This window comes from Lathyrus oleraceus, chromosome 5, assembly GCF_024323335.1.
Source record: "Lathyrus oleraceus cultivar Zhongwan6 chromosome 5, CAAS_Psat_ZW6_1.0, whole genome shotgun sequence".
Lineage (NCBI taxonomy): Eukaryota > Viridiplantae > Streptophyta > Magnoliopsida > Fabales > Fabaceae > Lathyrus > Lathyrus oleraceus.
The window spans coordinates 634,636,615-634,654,362 of NC_066583.1; the positions used below are offsets into that span (position 1 = coordinate 634,636,615).

General features: G+C 39.7%; 1 protein-coding gene across 1 annotated transcript in view; it reads left to right on the forward strand.

The window, feature by feature from the left end:
• Nucleotides 1-17,748, forward strand: part of LOC127082577 (uncharacterized) — a 29,865-nt gene that overhangs the window by 11,324 nt on the left and 793 nt on the right. The window lies entirely within an intron of this gene.

A 17,748-nucleotide genomic window follows, 5' to 3' on the forward strand; every position in this document is an offset into this window, starting at 1 on the left:
TTCTCTTTAGTCTACGGCATAAAAGTCGTTTTACCAGTGGAAGTCCAGATTCCCTCTCTAAGAATTATGAAAGAGGCAGGTTTAGATGAGGATGAATGGATTCAGACTCGATTCGATCAGATAAATTTGATTGATGAAAAGAGACTTGCGGCTATTTGTCATAGGCATATATATCAGAAGCGCATGACCCACGCATTTAACAAAAAGGTCAAGAGACGGGTGTATCAAACTGGCGACTTGGTAATAAAGCGTATCATTCTACCACAAGGTGATCCCAGAGGCAAATGGACTCCCACATACGAAGGGCCATTTGTAGTTAAGAAGGTATTCTCTGGTGGAGCCATGATACTTGCTACAATGGACGGCGAAGACTTCCCGCATCCTGTGAACGCAGACATAGTTAAAAAATACTACGCATAAAAGAGACCCGCTAGGTCGACGTATCTAGGCAAAAGTAAGGGCATCTCGGCGAACCAAAAGGGTTCGGGCAAAAATTAGGGATAAACATATAAAAATGTACACCCGGCAAGTCGAAAACCTGAAAAGGCGGCTTGGGCAAAAAAGGGTATCCTGGTGGACCGAAAACCTGAAAAGGCGGTCCAGGCAAAAATTAGGGATTAAAGCGTATGACTATGTCCCGTTCTCGGTCAGCTTCATCCAAGTCAAAGGGACTGAACAAGCCAATCACTTTTATCCGACAACAGGAGATGAGAGGCTTGAAGACATAATGACAGTAGTGGAATTAAAATCAATAGGACTTTTTCTGCATAGCTTTCTCTTCATTTTCTTGGCAATTTCCTCTTACTAGGATTTTTGTCTCCTTGTACACAAATTTCATGTTTATAGACCCTCTTTCAAAATCAATACAATTGTATTTCGAAAAATGCTGTTGTTTTACTTCCTCTGTTTTGTTTGCATAAACGTCCATTGATTTAATTTGAATTAATATATGCATTTGAATATGATCGATGTTTATCAAAAATATATGCACAAAATAGCAATAGCAATTACTAAAAGACTTCAGGATCGAGGAGAGGGTCTAACCATGCGTTCCAAGGAATCCGGTTGCTAATTCTATTCCCCAGCAAAAACCAGTTATTTCCCAGAAGAGGTCGGCATCACTAGACAGACTGGTCGTCTCTTCCATCCCCAGCCAGGCTCTGTTGGATATTTCCACCATCAGGCAGAAATCAAGTATCCCCAGCTAAGAAAGGGTCATCAATACAAGTATCTCCAACCAGAATATTGGGATTTATTTTCCCCTGGAAGAACTTTTCAGACGCATAATTCATTCATTACATCATTTCACAGCATACGCATGCATACATTGTTCGCATTTATTTTAGAAGCATAAGACATATCATGCATCATGACCTGGCATGAAGCTAACTTTATTTTTCAAGTTAATTATCCTCTGGGTACGGTCAAAATCAAGATCCATTCAGACGGACATCTTTATCGATTCAGATGCATCTTTCAGATGTAATCCATATGAATATTCATTCTGATAAGCACTATGATATCCTCCTAATGGTGGCATCTTTAAGCCCATCCCAGACATTTACTGCAAATACGATCAGATACAGCCTAACGTACGGTTCATTCTGATTCAACCCAACATATGATTCCTTCAACTACTCCAATACGGTCTAGCGTACGACCCATTTGGATCTTCATTCCTCAGATACTACCTAGCATACGGTACATTCCGAGGTGTAGTCTATCGCACGACTACTTTTCGTCAGATACAGCCTAATGGACGACTCATTTCGCAACTCAGATACGACCTAACGTACGATCCATTCTGACCTTTATTTCTCAGATACAGCCTAATGGACGGCTCATTCTGCAACTCAGACACGATCTAGCGTACGATCCATTCTGATCTTTCATCCCCAGTGAAGTCACCCGCCTAATGGACAACTCATTCTGCTATTCAGATACGATCTAGCGTTTGATCCATTCTGATCCTTTATCCCCAGCAGGGTATGACCCATTCGGATCCTTATCTCATCAGGTTCAGCGCACCCTAGTATCACCTAATATACAGTCTAACGTACGACTCAGTATGACACCTATGTCTTCAAATGTGGTCTGATGTACGACGCACTCTGAAGCCCTCATCATCGAACTTCCTGGACGACATCTTTAAGCCCATCTCCATCAAGACTAATTAACAAGTGCAAATTTTTGGGGCATTCTAAGTGTTCAATAATCTCCCACCTCCAGACCACGAATGGCGTACATACCATTCTAACTCTCTCGGTTTAAGAATATTGAACAGGGGCAGCTGTCATACCCCAAAATTTGCCCGTTAATCTTGCAAGACATTTTCAAGGCACTCTCACTCATTTTTCAAGGCATTGATCTTAAAAGAACAAAGGCCCAGCTCACAAGTGGCCAAATCCATAAAATGACTCAAAATGGCTTGCTCGCTAGGCGAGCAAAATCCTTCGCCTAGCGAACCCTTCGCTACGCCACTCGCCTAGCGAAGCTTGCAAATACCAGAAAATTCTGGGCTTCATTCTGAGCCCATCAGGTCACAAAAATTATTATAAATAACAGAGCTTCATTCAGAGAAAAGACAGACAGAGGCAGACGGACAGAAACCCTAGCCAGGAAACCCTAACAGAAGCAACACAGCAAACCCAGGAGGCTAACCCAGAAAGTTCAGAGCAACCCTAAAGAAAACCCCGAAGGAAACTCATCGGCACCAAGGTTATCTCCGCCCAACTCAATCCGGGGCCAACCCTAAGAGTGACTTGCCAATTCAAGGTCGCAATTCAATTGCAAACAGGTTTGCATTACTATTACCGCTTTATGTTCTTAATTTGCATATGGCATTATGATTGAATTTATAAAAATATCTTAAGTTTTGCATGTGAATTTAAGTATGTATGAATATCTTGAATGTTAACCATGTAACTTCTGTGATGGATGCCATAAGGTGTGGAGCTTTCTGGAATTGTACTGTTATTAAAACCAGAACCCGCAGCCGCTCGCTAGCACATCGCTAAGCGAGCATGTAGCGAGCATTCGCTAAGCCTTTGCTAGGCGAGGCAGGAGCGAACGTGACAGTCGTCGATTTTTCTGTTCTTGTTCTATGCTTATCGGATCTGTTTTATTCTAACCATGTGTTATTTTGCCTGACATTCCTACCGCTATGTTCCTTTTGTTTGGTGCAATTCTCGATTGCACCCTGATTTGGTATTCTGACTTGTTTACTGAATTTTGTAAGGGCTCACGTATTCCCGAAAAGGTAGCTTGCTAGGTATTCCACTTTATTTGTGGGATACCCTTATGGAGATTCATCCTAATTACTTAATTGATTTTAATGTGGAGATTCATCCTAATTACCTAATTGATTTTAATGTGGAGATTCATCCTAATTACCTAATTGATTATAAAATATTGCCTTTGAATATGTGATCTTGGACCTCTCTTTGTTGCCTCACGGTATTACGGTATTATGGTCATGTCCCGCGAATGTGGGGATACACTTAGCAAAGACCCTTCGGTTAAATCATCATGTCCCTATAAGATAAATCATAGTCCCTCGGATGTTGCCTGCGAATATATGATTTTGTCCCTCGGTGACCCGTCGTTGTAGCCTACGGTTAAAAGATGATTGTCCCTTCGAATGCTAAGGTATCCTTACAAATGTTGCCTTCAATGACCAATCGATGACCCTACGATGACCCTTTACATCCAAAGGATAGAATTACTTACTTCTCAATAGTAAGGACAGTTCTACCCTCATAAGGATAGGAAATGCCCATAAAGACCTTAGGTAGGTATAACTCTTAAATGCTGAATCACAACTCAAAATACTTTTCACACCTCACTTTGCAAAACATCTACTAGAAAATCACCACTTGGTATACATTCGCACTAGAATCATTGCCAAGTTATATTTTTCTCAACAGTTTTCTAAACAGCTTTCAAAATTAAACGAGATAAACACTTTGTATACATTCGTACAAGAATCATTACAAAGTTAAACTCTTTTTCCAAAACATTTTCTAAGCAATTCACAAACACTTTTTCAGACAAGAAAAACATAAGTGATCAAGCAATTAAGAGCCCATGGATAACCATGGATACAAAGGGTGCTAACACCTTCCCTTTGTATAATGTACCTCCCGAACCCAAAATCTAATTAAGGTCTTTCCTGTTCTTTTCCGCCTTTCCTGATTGGATAAAAGAAAAGTCGGTGGCGACTCTTGCTATCCGCGACATTTGCTTTCCAAAGCAAAAACACACAAAAGTCAGTTCACCGTATGACAATATGTGTCGCAACGCGAAAAACAACCGGCGGGGAAAAACAGAGCCGCCACCGACGCTATTCATCCTATGACGGAAAGGAAGCGCAGGACTAACCTAATAAAGGGAAAGGAACGGTCTTACGACTAGAGATTACAAGGTACGGGAGTCGGTTACGCAAGGAGAAGGATTAGCACCCCCTCACGTCCGCCGTACTCGACGGGATCCACGCTCAAAAGATAGCTCAAAGAAAAGGAAAGGGTTGCTAATAAACTGCTCAAAGAAACTGCACAAACTGGAATAATAAACAGGTGGGGAAGAGAAAGAAGACGAAGGAAGTGGACTCGGAAGGATGTTGCATCCTGGGCCTACTTAGTTTGTCAGAAACAAACATCAGAGTCAACGTAGTTCGGAAAAAGGAGACATGCTCGCTAAGACATCGCATCTTATGCCTACGTATCTTCTCTATCTAGAGGAGAATCATAACACTCGTAGCTCGGCTAACGCGCGCTGGAACAAGACACCAAAATGGGACACTGAGACGTCAAAAGAAACACCCAAAAGGAAACAGAATGCCAATACATGGACTTACATCTGACTCCCAACAATAACAAATGCTAACCAGCGAACACCAAAGAAAAAGGTTATCAGAATGAACCCCAACAAAGTAACCAAATATCCAGAATAAACTCCCGATATGTACGACCAGTCACCACAAATGAACCCCGAAGATGAACCCCAATATGAATAACAATCGTCACAAATGAACCCCGAGATGAACCCCAATATGAGTAACAATCGTCACAAATGAACCCCGAGATGAACCCCAATATGAGTAACAGAAGAAATTCCCCAAGTTAATATAGGTGAACCCCGAACGAATAACATGTAACCAAAGTGAACCCCAACTAGTGAACCCCGAATAATAACAGAAGAAATCCCTCAAGGTATGAACATGCAACACACACACGCTGAACAAACAGGTACTCTCGCCAAAGAAAACAAATGCCAGAAACAAAAACACGAAACGGTAAACACAAGTTGAGAATAAGGGTGAACAAACAGAGACTCAACAATGGAAGAGGGAAAGAGGAAACAAAACAAATATAAAAGAAAACAACTAAAGGGTGAACACACGCGAAAACAAAGAAAAGGGTGCCCAGAGAGATTGCTCTCAACCTCCTGCCTACGTATCTCATCTGGTATGAGAATCAAGGCGACGTAGTTCCCCTTACCAGGGGTAAAACACTCTCCTAACCAGAGACCGGGGAAACAACAAACTAATAGGGAGACTAAGACTCGAGCCTAATAGTTGTCATGCAATCAATATCCCTAAGTTGAGGTCTCTAACAAGAACTTAACTCATCTTGGAAGCGAGTCAACTCAAGTCTAAACTCTTCATACGTTCAACTTCCTCAGAAGTTAATCGTACGACTCCTACAGAAATGGAGATGAGAAGAGGAAAGCAAATAAACACACCAACGCAAGTAAACAAACATCACACACTATATCCATACAAGAGGCTCAAACAATGGGTGGGATTTAGTCAAGAGGGGTCATATCAACCTCGACAAACAAGCCAAACTGTAAAAGGGTAATCTGTAGCTCTTAATCACTAACATTGAACGTCAGGGTGAAGCTGATCAAAGTCTAAATGAGGATGAGACCTCATGCTCTTAACCCTGGCCAGGGTGAGCTCATGACACAGAAAGCGTGGGGATCCATAAAGTGGGATCCTTTTCCACTTGATAGACTCTGGACAAAAGATCAGGGGCACATGTTCAGGAGCATCAGCACGTAGTGCGAGCATAAAGAGCACACTGAATAACGGGGAATCGGTTACAGATCCCTACCTTCCGTCCATTGCCTCTTCTCTTGGAGGTCTTATCAAATATAACACATGCCTCTCCTTGGAGGTCTTTGGGCACAATTTTAAACAAACACAAACAGAGCCTCTGAAGGAGGACTTGCCAGCAAAATGCCTGCCAAAAAGGTGACAGGACTCCAGACTACATGAAGTAAGAAGCTAACTACCTGAGTGGTGTGTCAACCACAATGCAATGCTCAAGCAAAAGCTAAAGCAAGTAAGCAACTAAGGTACCTGTACAAAGACTAAACCGTTAGCACTTCAGTCATAAAACCAGAAGACAAGCAGTGAAACCCTCTAACAGTTACACAATTCAATGCATAAGTGCCCTAGCACTCAAACGAGCTCATGAGCTCACTACATCAATTAAAACCCTACAAAACAAAAATAGGTCAGAACTCAATGCATTTTGTATCTCACAAGGTGAGAACAAACCCAATCATCAATGATGAGTATCCAAACCTGAAACAAGAGACAAAGTTAGTTTATGTACATCCAATCAACACAACAAAGCATAAACAAACAATGGCATGAGATGAATTGAATCAAAATCACTCCAAGTCAGAAGTAGGGTCCTTCAAATGACCACCCAATAATCCATACTCCAATGATCCAAAATCAACCATAAACCTTTTGAAAACTCAAGTAGAACAAGCTTGCACTCAAAACTTGCTCACCATGGCTTCATACTTCTTCAAACACTTCTTAAAGCCTCCAAATAATGTATGACTTGAATGAATACACCAATCAAATGACTCAAAACTCACAAATCAGGGATCAAACCAATGCAAAAGAGGCAAAGGCTCACACTACAAAGAAGACCTCAAACCACGTCAAAGAATGGGCCAAGAGCAAACCCTAAAATTGGGTCAAAACCCTAGTACAAAAACAAGATTCAAAACCTAACCAAATGACCAATTCAGGACCCATCCTTTTGCACATCTCATATTCAAACACTCCCTCCAATGTCCTCAAAAAGACCAACATCAAATCCATGATCAAGTATCTTAACTTGCCTATGCAATGTGATGACCAAAAATATGCACAAAATGAACTTCCAACTTAGAAAATTCATATCAAATCAGAAATGCATGCAATGACTTTGGGATTTTTTTGTATAAGTTCCTTGGGCCATGAATGTTCAATATGCAAAAGATCAAGTCCAAAATGATGCAAATGCTATGTGAACAAAAATGCACCAATTCAATGTCAAAAATGTGACACAAATTGTCACATTTTTCTCTATGTGTCAAAAATGATGATAACGTGTGAGAAAAAATCCAAACCAGTGACCAATAATTCATGTCATGTATGAATGTCATGTATGCAAAAGAGTGGAACAAAAGGTTCAAAATTGAGGATTTCACAATACATTGAATGCACTAGGTCAATTTGGCACAATATTGATTCAAGAATTCCCACATAAATATCCAGACATAAAAAATTCTTGAATTTAACACCATAAAAAAGTAGACACAAATACAAAACTATGAAAAAAAATTGGGACTCAATTGGACAATTTTTGGATTTTTTATGAATTAAACAAAATGACCAAAATAATTGAAATATCAAATAGAAAAAGGAGGGAAATGAATTATTTGAATTAATCAGGAAAAAACACAGACCACTGGATCTGGCGCGCATCTGAGATCAACGGTCCACGTTCAAACTAGTAAAACGCACCGTTTCATTAATTGAGTCACCCACCCAGTCAACATTCAACGCTTGCATGGCCTAGTCAAACGAAACTCATCCAATCACTCTGCCACGCATTGAACCACATGGTGCACACTCAGCAAAACCCTAATTACAACACAGACGTCGGAGCTCCGCTCCGGTCGTCTTCCCCGGTGAGTTCCCGGTGGCTCCCACGGTGGCGCCACCCTAAAATTTTCCAGAAATTCTCCAGACCAATGTCATTCCACTCAGTTTTCCACGCTGATTCCAAATATCACATTAGATTCTCCTAATTCTTCCTAGGTTTTGCAATTCGAAGAGAATAAGTTTTCAGATCCAAACTTCCAGTCACAATGAAATCCTTAATACTCACTCAATCTCAATTTTAATCATATATTCATGACCTACACAACAAGATCTTCAATTCTATAACCTAAAATCAGCAAAAGGAGAGAGTGAAAATGGAGTCACCTGGAATTGGAGATCTCTAGGATCGCGATCTCACGAGCTCAGCTGCTCCAGATCAACTCCTTTGAACTTCCTTTGAAGCTTTATGCAAAAAATAAATGGCTGAAACCTCTTGAATGTGCCTCAATTTCCAAATCCGATCATCATGATAATGCACTTGAGCTGCTTGATTTCTTGAGGAATTACACCAAACGATGGATGATTCTTGATCAGTGAAGTATGAGGATCAAGAATCTGCAACAATCTTTGAGATTTGTGTGAAGAAAATGCAAATTCGAAGAGAGAAAGTTTGAGAGAGTTTCTTGAATTCTAGATTTGAAAATGCAGTTATGGCAGTTATGATTAGGGTTTCCCTACTTATACTTCTTGCTAATAACACTGATAATCATTTTAGCCATTTACTAATCATGATTAGTGAGTTGTTATGCCAATTGCAAAAAATGCAAATTGAGTTCCCATGGCCATAATGCACGTGCTCAGCCCCATGCTAGGATTTTAATCCACTCAAGAGCAACCAAGGGTCAGGATTTGAAGGTTATTTTGCTTGCATCTTAAGCCAAGAATGAATGGTGAAGATTTGCTTCATTTTGAACATGTGTGAAACAAGGAACATACACACCTCTCTCATGCATGGCAAAGGCTCATTTTTACTCAAATATGGTCTATGAAGAAGGCTGAAGTGAAGCCTTGCCTTGGTTCTTTGTGAATCTTGATTTATAGCATGATATCATCCTTAGAACAAATGTGAAATAATGTGACCTTTGACCATGATTCCTTGAGGCTTAGCTTGCACAATTGAGTCAAATGATGTCATTTTGGGATGCCTTGACCATGAGAAGCACTTTGTAAAAAGAATGAACCAATTTGAAGCATTATATCAAAAGTTATGCCATTTTGAATTTCCATGCACACTTTGTGATCAAATGACCATAACTCCTCAACCATTCATCATATGGACATGAATTAGGACTTTTTGGAAAGGGGAGACAAAGATCTACAACTTTCATGTTCACCAAAAATCCATTTGAAACTTCTTTGATATTGAAAAGTCAAGTTGAAAGTGGATCAAAAACTTGCCAAATTTGGAAACTTTGAATTATAGGTCATTTTCCATTTTTAGTAACTTTTGCCATGACCTTTGAATCTTCAAGATGGATGTTTTAGAATAATGAATAGACCCTATTTGAACATGATTGAGGTGTCTCAACTCATTTCCCCACCTCATAGCCCTCAGTTGACTGCACAGTCGACTTTTGGTCCTCAGATGACCTTGAGATGTCTTGATCAACTTGAGCCTCTACCACTTGGTGAAATTGCTTCAAAATGAAACCCTAGCTCATGTAAGCTCCTTATAACAATCATGTGATCCTCATCCCAAGAAAATACCTCATCTCTTTGAGAAATCCTAGTTGGAAGAATTGCATTGATTAGGGTTGACCAGAGGTCACAACCCTAATCCAGAGGAACTTGAGGATGAACTCTGACACCATTGATGATGATAGAACCATGATGATGGTGATATATCCTTGAAGATAAGATGATGCTCAAGACCTTTGAAGAATCAAGAAACCCTAATTGGAGCCCATACCCTCAGATGGTTGATGATTAATTCATAGAGACCCTCAGGCTTGAATCACCTAACTCCCTCATCTTTTGAAAAGACTTTGGAGGATGACCTTCTCATTTTCATATGAGATGCAAAATGCAATGCCTAATGCCCTAAAACATGAAATGCAATGCCCTAAGCTAGTCTCAAGAAGAGGAGGGCAAATTTTGAGGTGTTACAGCTGCCCCTATTCAATCCACTGTGAACCTGTCGATATGAACAACCTCGGCTTTCAGATGATCAGGGTGAAGAGTGGTTGAATACCAAGAACAAACGAACAATTTGCGCTCCACTGAAAATTTTCTTTTTGTTATTATTTTTTGCTTTTCTTGAACCCCAAAACTTCTTGTCACTCTTGCTGCCAAACAATGAACCCCGTTCTCCATTTGAACCCCAGTCGCCTGACGATAACCGTCGATCGTCGTTGTGAACCCCATTCTCCAGAAGACACCCTGTGTCTCCTTTTCTCCATTTGAAACCCCGTTCTCCATTCTCTTGTGATAATTCCGTCGGCAACGTCAGAAATAACACAAACCACCACTCTGATGGCGACATACTAGAGGGTACACCTTCACAAAAGGAAGGTAACATGTGCATTTCTCCCTTGAAGACACCCATAACGACTTCTCTTGGCCTTACCAAAGTCTAAGGTGACACATGATCAGAAGACAATCTTGAGGACCTCATCCCGGATACAATCTTCAATTCCAATCTCCATCTCCAGTTGAACCCCGTTCTTCAGAAAATGCCCATCACTTCCTTTTCTCCTGGTGGACCCCAATCTTCGCGCTGATCGCGTAATGTTCTCCAATCTTCATTTCCATCTCCGAACGACGGAATCTCTTCCTCCAATATCGCGCTACTGGGGAATACTGTTGATTCAAAATCACGATGCCCAACTCCTCAGAGTAACATCTTCACCAACCAGCAAAACCAACTCTTAAACGGTAACCACGACTCGAGACTAGCTTATGCTTGCAATGCCGATGCATGAGCTTTACAACGTAATGCTCCATAACCATGGAAATGCTACGCAATTAGTTATGTAATATGCTATGCTTCTCTAAATGATGAATGTATAAAAAGTATCCCCCTCAGGGGACGGCACGAGCAACTCTGTTGAGGAACTCGATATCGCTCCAATCTCCAACCCTACTTGGGATAACACTGATGCCGAGGAAAGAGTAACCCTCACTGGGGATGACCTCCACTGAACTCAATCTGTTTGGGGAAGAAAATCTACGAATGCACACCCCTGCCGGGGGAACAGCAATCTTCAGGCATGGCTGCTGAGGAAACACCAACCTCGAACCCGCTGGGGAGATACGAAATATTTGACACGGAACACCCGTCGACTCGTCGAACACTAGTATTCACCATCTAACCACAGTGTCAACTCTCCACTTTTGAGAGCTCCCAGACTCATCCGGTCTTTTCCGATTCATCACCTTGTACTCTCGACTTCTCCCTACTTCAAGAAAATCGACCTCCTTAGATTCGTGCCAAGTCTCCAGTCCTCAGACTTTGAAGAGTCTTCTTGATTAACCCTCTAGGATCGTCACAATTCTTTCGCCGTCTCTACACCATTCTTCAATTCCTCGTCCCTGATTGGACCTCAAAGGAATCTTTTGTCAAAAAGAACCGCTTCGCACCACCACCTGCAAGTGAGTGAAAATAACCAACAGCACCTGCAAAAGAGATCGTCAGATAAAACGTGCCCCAGGCACGCCAAAATTTCAACACCCATATCACTCTACCTTCCGAATAAGATTTCAAGTTTCAATCCTCTAAACATGCATTGGAAGAGACCCCTACATCTCAAAATGCAAAGATCCTTATCAAAATAAACGGATGTTTTTGCAATCAAAGCGGTAATGAAAACAAAAACAAAATTATTTGACTGAATATGCATTTTATTGATTGAAAAAGGTGGCTCGTAACTGAGCAGTACATAGGAAGCAATCCCTGAAAAGAGGTAATTGCGCACAAAAGGAAAATCTATCCTAATGGCAATGTGAACCCGCGATCTCATCAAGTTCCAACCCGGTTACAACCCATATGTCCTCAAGACTCTCCGCGCTTTCTGCTTTCCGAAACAAGACGCTTCTGACCGATCTCCGCTTTTAGATTATCCATGTGTCAAATCCAAAGTACAAACGACCATGCTAGACACAGTTGTTTGTTTCACTCCCTCTTTTGCCTGGACTGCCCTTTCGGGTTTTCAGTCCACCGGGATACCCTTTTTTGCCCAAGCCGTCCTTGTGGGGTTTTCGACCTGCCGGGTGTATAGTTTTTTTCTTTTTTATCTCTAATTTTTGCCCGAACCTTTTTTCATTTTCATTTTTTTTGTTCGCCGGGATGCCCATTTTTGCCTGGACTATTTCATTCTTTCCGTCCAGCGGGTCTCTTATATGAAGTATTTTTTAACTGCGTCCGCATTCACATGGGATGAAAAATCCTCACCATCCATGGTCGTCAACAACAAGGCTCCGCCAGAGAAAACCTTCTTGACCACGATTGGACCTTCATAATTGGGTGTCCACTTGCCCCGACGATCGTTCTGAGGAGGAAGGATCCTTTTCAATACCATATCTCCCACATGGTACACACGAGGTCGCACCCTCCGGTCAAAAGCACGTTTCATTCGCTGTTGGTACAACTGCCATGACAAATGGCCGCCAGCCTCTTTTCCTCACTCAGGCTTAACTCTTCATACCGAGTCCTTACCCATTCAGTCTCTTCCAATTTCACATCCATCAGGACTCTCAATGACGGAATCTGGACCTCAACTGGTAGCACAACTTCCATCCCATACACAAGCGAGAAAGGCGTTGCCCTAGTAGATGTACGCACTGAGGTTCGATACCCATGCAACGCAAACGGCAACATCTCGTGCCAATCCTTATAGGTCACGACCATTTTTTGCACAATCTTCTTAATATTCTTATTAGCCGCCTCGACCGCCCCATTCATCTTTGGACGATAAGGAGAAGAATTGTGATGCTCGATCTTGAACTCCCGGCACAGTTCTACCATCATCATGTTGTTGGTTAGATTAGAACCATTATCAATGATGATTCTTTCGGGAACCCCATATCTGCAAATGATGTCTCTTTTCAGGAACCTAGCCACGACCTGTTTTATCACGTTTGCATAAGACGCCCTTCCACCCACTTGGTGAAATAATCAATAGCCACTAATATGAATCGGTGCCCATTCGAAGTCGTAGGCTCGATCTTTCCGATCATATCAATGCCCCACATAGAAAACGGCCACGGAGACGACATCAAACTCAACGGATTTGGAGGCACGTGCACTTTGTCAGCATAAATCTGACATTTATGACATTTCCGCACGAAGTTGAAACACTGAGCCTCCATTGTCATCCAGTAATATCCAGCCCTTAGCAACCTTTGCACCATCGCATTCCCGCTGGCGTGGGTGCCAAACGATCCCTCGTGCACCTCTTTCATCAATTGGCTTGCTTCTTTGTCATCGACACATCTGAGCAAAACCCAATCAAAATTCCTCTTGTACAAAACCCCATCTTTATTCAGATAAAAGGCCATGGCCAACCTCCTCAGAGTCTTTCGATCCTTCTTAGACGCTCCCTCGGGATACTCTTGGGTCTCCAGATAACGCTTGATGTCATAATACCACGGCTTTTCCTCATCAGGCACTGCTTCGACAACAAACACATAAGCCGGTCTATCCAGCCGTCCCACCTCAACACTAGGAATTTGATTCCACCACTGCACTTTAATCAAAGCGGCCAGAGTAGCCAAGGCATCTGCTAAAGGATTTTCTTCCCTCGACACATGGTGTAATTCCACCTTGGTGAAGAACGTCAACAATCTCCTCGTATAATCCCGGTATGGAATTAAGTGGGATTGATGCGTAAGCCATTTCCCGTTAACCTGGTTCACAACCAAAGCCAAATCTCCATAAATAACAAGGTTCTTGACTCGCAAATCAATCGCCTCTTCGACACCCAGGATACAAGCTTCGTATTCAGATACATTGTTGGTGCATTCAAATGTTAGTCGGGCAGCAAAAGGAATGTGGGATCCCTTCGGCGTAACCAAAACAACACCAACTCCGCTACCATTCACGTTAACGGCCCCATCAAACATCAGAATCCATTCGGACTCAGGGTCAGGCCCCTCCTCCGGGATAGGCTCCTCACAATCTTTCGATTTGAGAAACATGATGTCCTCATCAGGGAACTCAAATTTCATCGGTTGATAATCCTCAATGGGTTGCTGGGCGAGGTAATCAGACAATACACTCCCCTTTATTGCCTTTTGAGAAGTGTACTGGATATCGTATTCAGTCAAAATCATTTGCCATCTCGCAACCCGTCCGGTCAATGCTGGCTTCTAAAATATATACTTGATCGGATCCATCTTGGAAATCAACAAAGTGGTATGAACCAGCATATACTGTCTCAGTCGGCGAGCAGCCCATGCCAAAGCGCAACAAGTTTTCTCGAGCAGTGAATATCTTGTTTCACAGTCGGTAAACTTTTTACTAAGGTAGTAAATTGCATGCTCTTTTCGACCAGACTCGTCATGCTGCCCCATTACACACCCCATAGACCCCTCAAGGACTGTCAAGTACAGGATTAACGGTCGCCCCTCCACAAGAGGCATCAGAATCGGAGGCTCCTGCAAATACTCTTTTATTTTTTCAAATGCCGCTTGGCAATCATCATTCCACCTGACCGTTTTGATCGCCTATAAATGGTGACAAGGATCCCTCTTAGGAATCCAACATGTATGATCGCCTCAAAGGGTAACAAGGATCCCTCTTAGGAATCTAACATGTATGATCGCCTCAAAGGGAGACAAGGATCCATCATAGGGATTCCTCAAAGGACGTCAATGATCCCTCATAGGTATCCAACATGTTTTATCTCCTCAAAGGGAGATAAGGATCCCTTGTATTGATCCTTCGTATTGAATCACCTCGAAGGGTGGAAAGGATTCCTCATAGGAATCCAATGTTTTTGATCGCCTAAAAGGGAGGTAAGGATCCCTCATAGGGTTCCAACATGTTTGATCACCTCATAGGGTGACAAGGATCCCTCGTAGGAATCCAACATATTTGGTTGCCTTAAAGGGAGACAAGGATCCCTCGTAGGGATCCAACGTGTCTGATCGCCTCGAAGGGCGGCAAGGATGCATAGTAGGGATCTAATGTGTTTAATCGCCTCAAAGGATGGAAAAGATCCCATGTATAGAACAATTTTTTATTGCCTCAAACAGCGACAACGATCCCGCTTGTCCATTTGAACTTCTCACTTTTCTTTAGAATGGAAAATAAATGAAAAGCCTTATCACCTGCACAAAAAAGGAAATGAGATAAGGTAGCTAACAAGGAAATGAGATAAGGTAGCTAAACACATTGTTAGTTATTAAATGTCTTTAACATTGGAAGGGGTCCTCATGTCAATGTTGGCATGACACTTATCTGGGTTCACCTCTATACCTCTATTGGTTAACATAAAACCTACAAACCTTCCCGCTTGTACGCCAAATGAGCATTTATCGGAATTTAGGCGCATGTTGTAATTCCAGGAAATCTTCTAACTCAATAAGGTCACTACCAAGAACAAGTATCCACTCTTGCAGATTGATGATTTACTCGATCAACTTAAAAGAGCTACTATTTTCTCTAAGATTGACCGACACTCCGGGTATCACCAAACTAGAGTAAAGATTTCAAATTCTCCAGAAACCGCATTTCAGACACGATATGGACATTATGAGTAATGAATGAAGCCACTTGGTGTGAACAATTCCACAACCGTCTTCATGGACTTCGTGAGTTGTATACTACAACCTTACCTTGACCAATTTGTGGTAATATTTATTGATGAAATATTGATATATTCTCGAGATCTTCAAGAGCACGAGGCAAACCCTATAGTTATATTGTCCATTCTCCGAGATAAGAAACCATTTTCTAAGTTTAGTATGTGTGAATTTTGGATGCCGAAATCGAAGTTCCTAGGGCATGTAATTTCACAGGGCGACATGGTCGTCGACCCTTCAAAGGAGCAATATAAAATTGGGAAATATCCTAAAATGTTTAAGAAGTTAGAAGGTTTTTTTGGAACTTGCTGGCAAATACAAAAGATTTATTATGAAATTTTTGCAGATAACACTACCCTTAACCCGATTAACACATAAAAGGTGTTCAAATTGAATGGAATGACGAATATGAACAAAGCTTCCAGAAACTAAAGAAGTAGCTAACAACACAACCCGTGTTAACCGTTAAATTTTACTTATATTTTATAGATTACATTATATTGCTAATTAATAAATTTTATTTTTATTTTCTTTTTTTTAGTGAAACGAGAGATATTTATAATTTAAATTCCATGTTCGACATTCTTATTATGTAAAAATCATTTATATTAAATCAAAATTAAAGTATAAAGATAAATTTTTGTATTTTCATATATTTATTAAGTAAATTATTATTATTAAATGAAAATTGAAATTACTATTTATATTTTATACGCGATGAAAATAAATACTGCATACTACCTTCTAATTTAACTTGACAAATAGATTATAAAAATAATATTTTATAATTTCTTCCGTGGGCATATTAAAAAAGCATAGAAACAAATATGAGAGTCAATGTCACATAATTTATTAAACAAATAATTCAAACTAAAATTAAAATAAAAACTATTCATTTATTTTTTAATGCGTAAGTATATTAAAAAAAAAGCAAACAAACGGAGTGCCATTTTGGTGTAGTTCTTTTTCATTCCACTATTATGCTTTGCATATCTACCTATTTATGTTTATTTTAATTTTTAGATAAGTTTTTTCTTTTTTATTGTAATTAGTGTTCAAATGAGCACTCCCGTGCCAATTTATCCATTTTTTTAGTGTACATGTCAAAATATAAATTTATTTATTATTTAATTTTGGTCTAAATTTAAATTATTTATATATTAAATCTTATGATATTGTGATATACATTTGTGTATAATAACTAATTTTTTTATTAAATATGGGTGAATATGACACAATCAATAATATAATCATAAAATAAACATCAATAAAATAAAATAGAAAATAAAATAATAATGTAGTTATTTAAATGAAAATATCTCATATCTATTTTCTATCCTCTCTCAAGTAATATAAAATGGAAAATAGTTAAAAATAAGAAACAATAAAATTCAAATTGTATCATAATTATTAATACAAAACAATATCTAAAAGATAATAATTAAAAATGAGAATAATGACTAATTGCCACGGTATAGTTGTAGTAAATTTTCTGATTTTAACATTTGAGAGATAATTGATGGCATTTAAAATTAATTTTTTATTATAAAAGTAATAAACAAAATATTAAATGTTCATTTATTTATTGTAGATAACTATAGTATGTTGAGGATAATGGAAATGAAAAAAGTAAGTCCAAAACAACATATCTCTTTTACTATAAGTAATAGATAAATTAGATTTTATTTGTTCTAAATAAAAATAAAAGATAAATTTGATAAAATATAATTAATACTTTTTTGAACTTTGTAAATGACAGTTAAAAAGTAACAACTTTTTTCTTCAAAAAAGAGACACTTAAAAAAGAACGGAAAAAGTAATATAAAAGAAAAATAATGTTTGAAAAAATCAACCCAAAAAATTAGTTAGAAAAACATATATACCCCATTATTGTATTGACAAAGCAATTTTTCTTTGCATAGAATTATATATTTTGCTTTTTCATTGCCATCTAAAATGTGTTTTACTCTTATAATTTTTTTTTCTAAAGCGATATCTTGCTTCTCCTTCTCATATTTTAATGAATTCTCACCTTCATCCTTCCTCTTTGC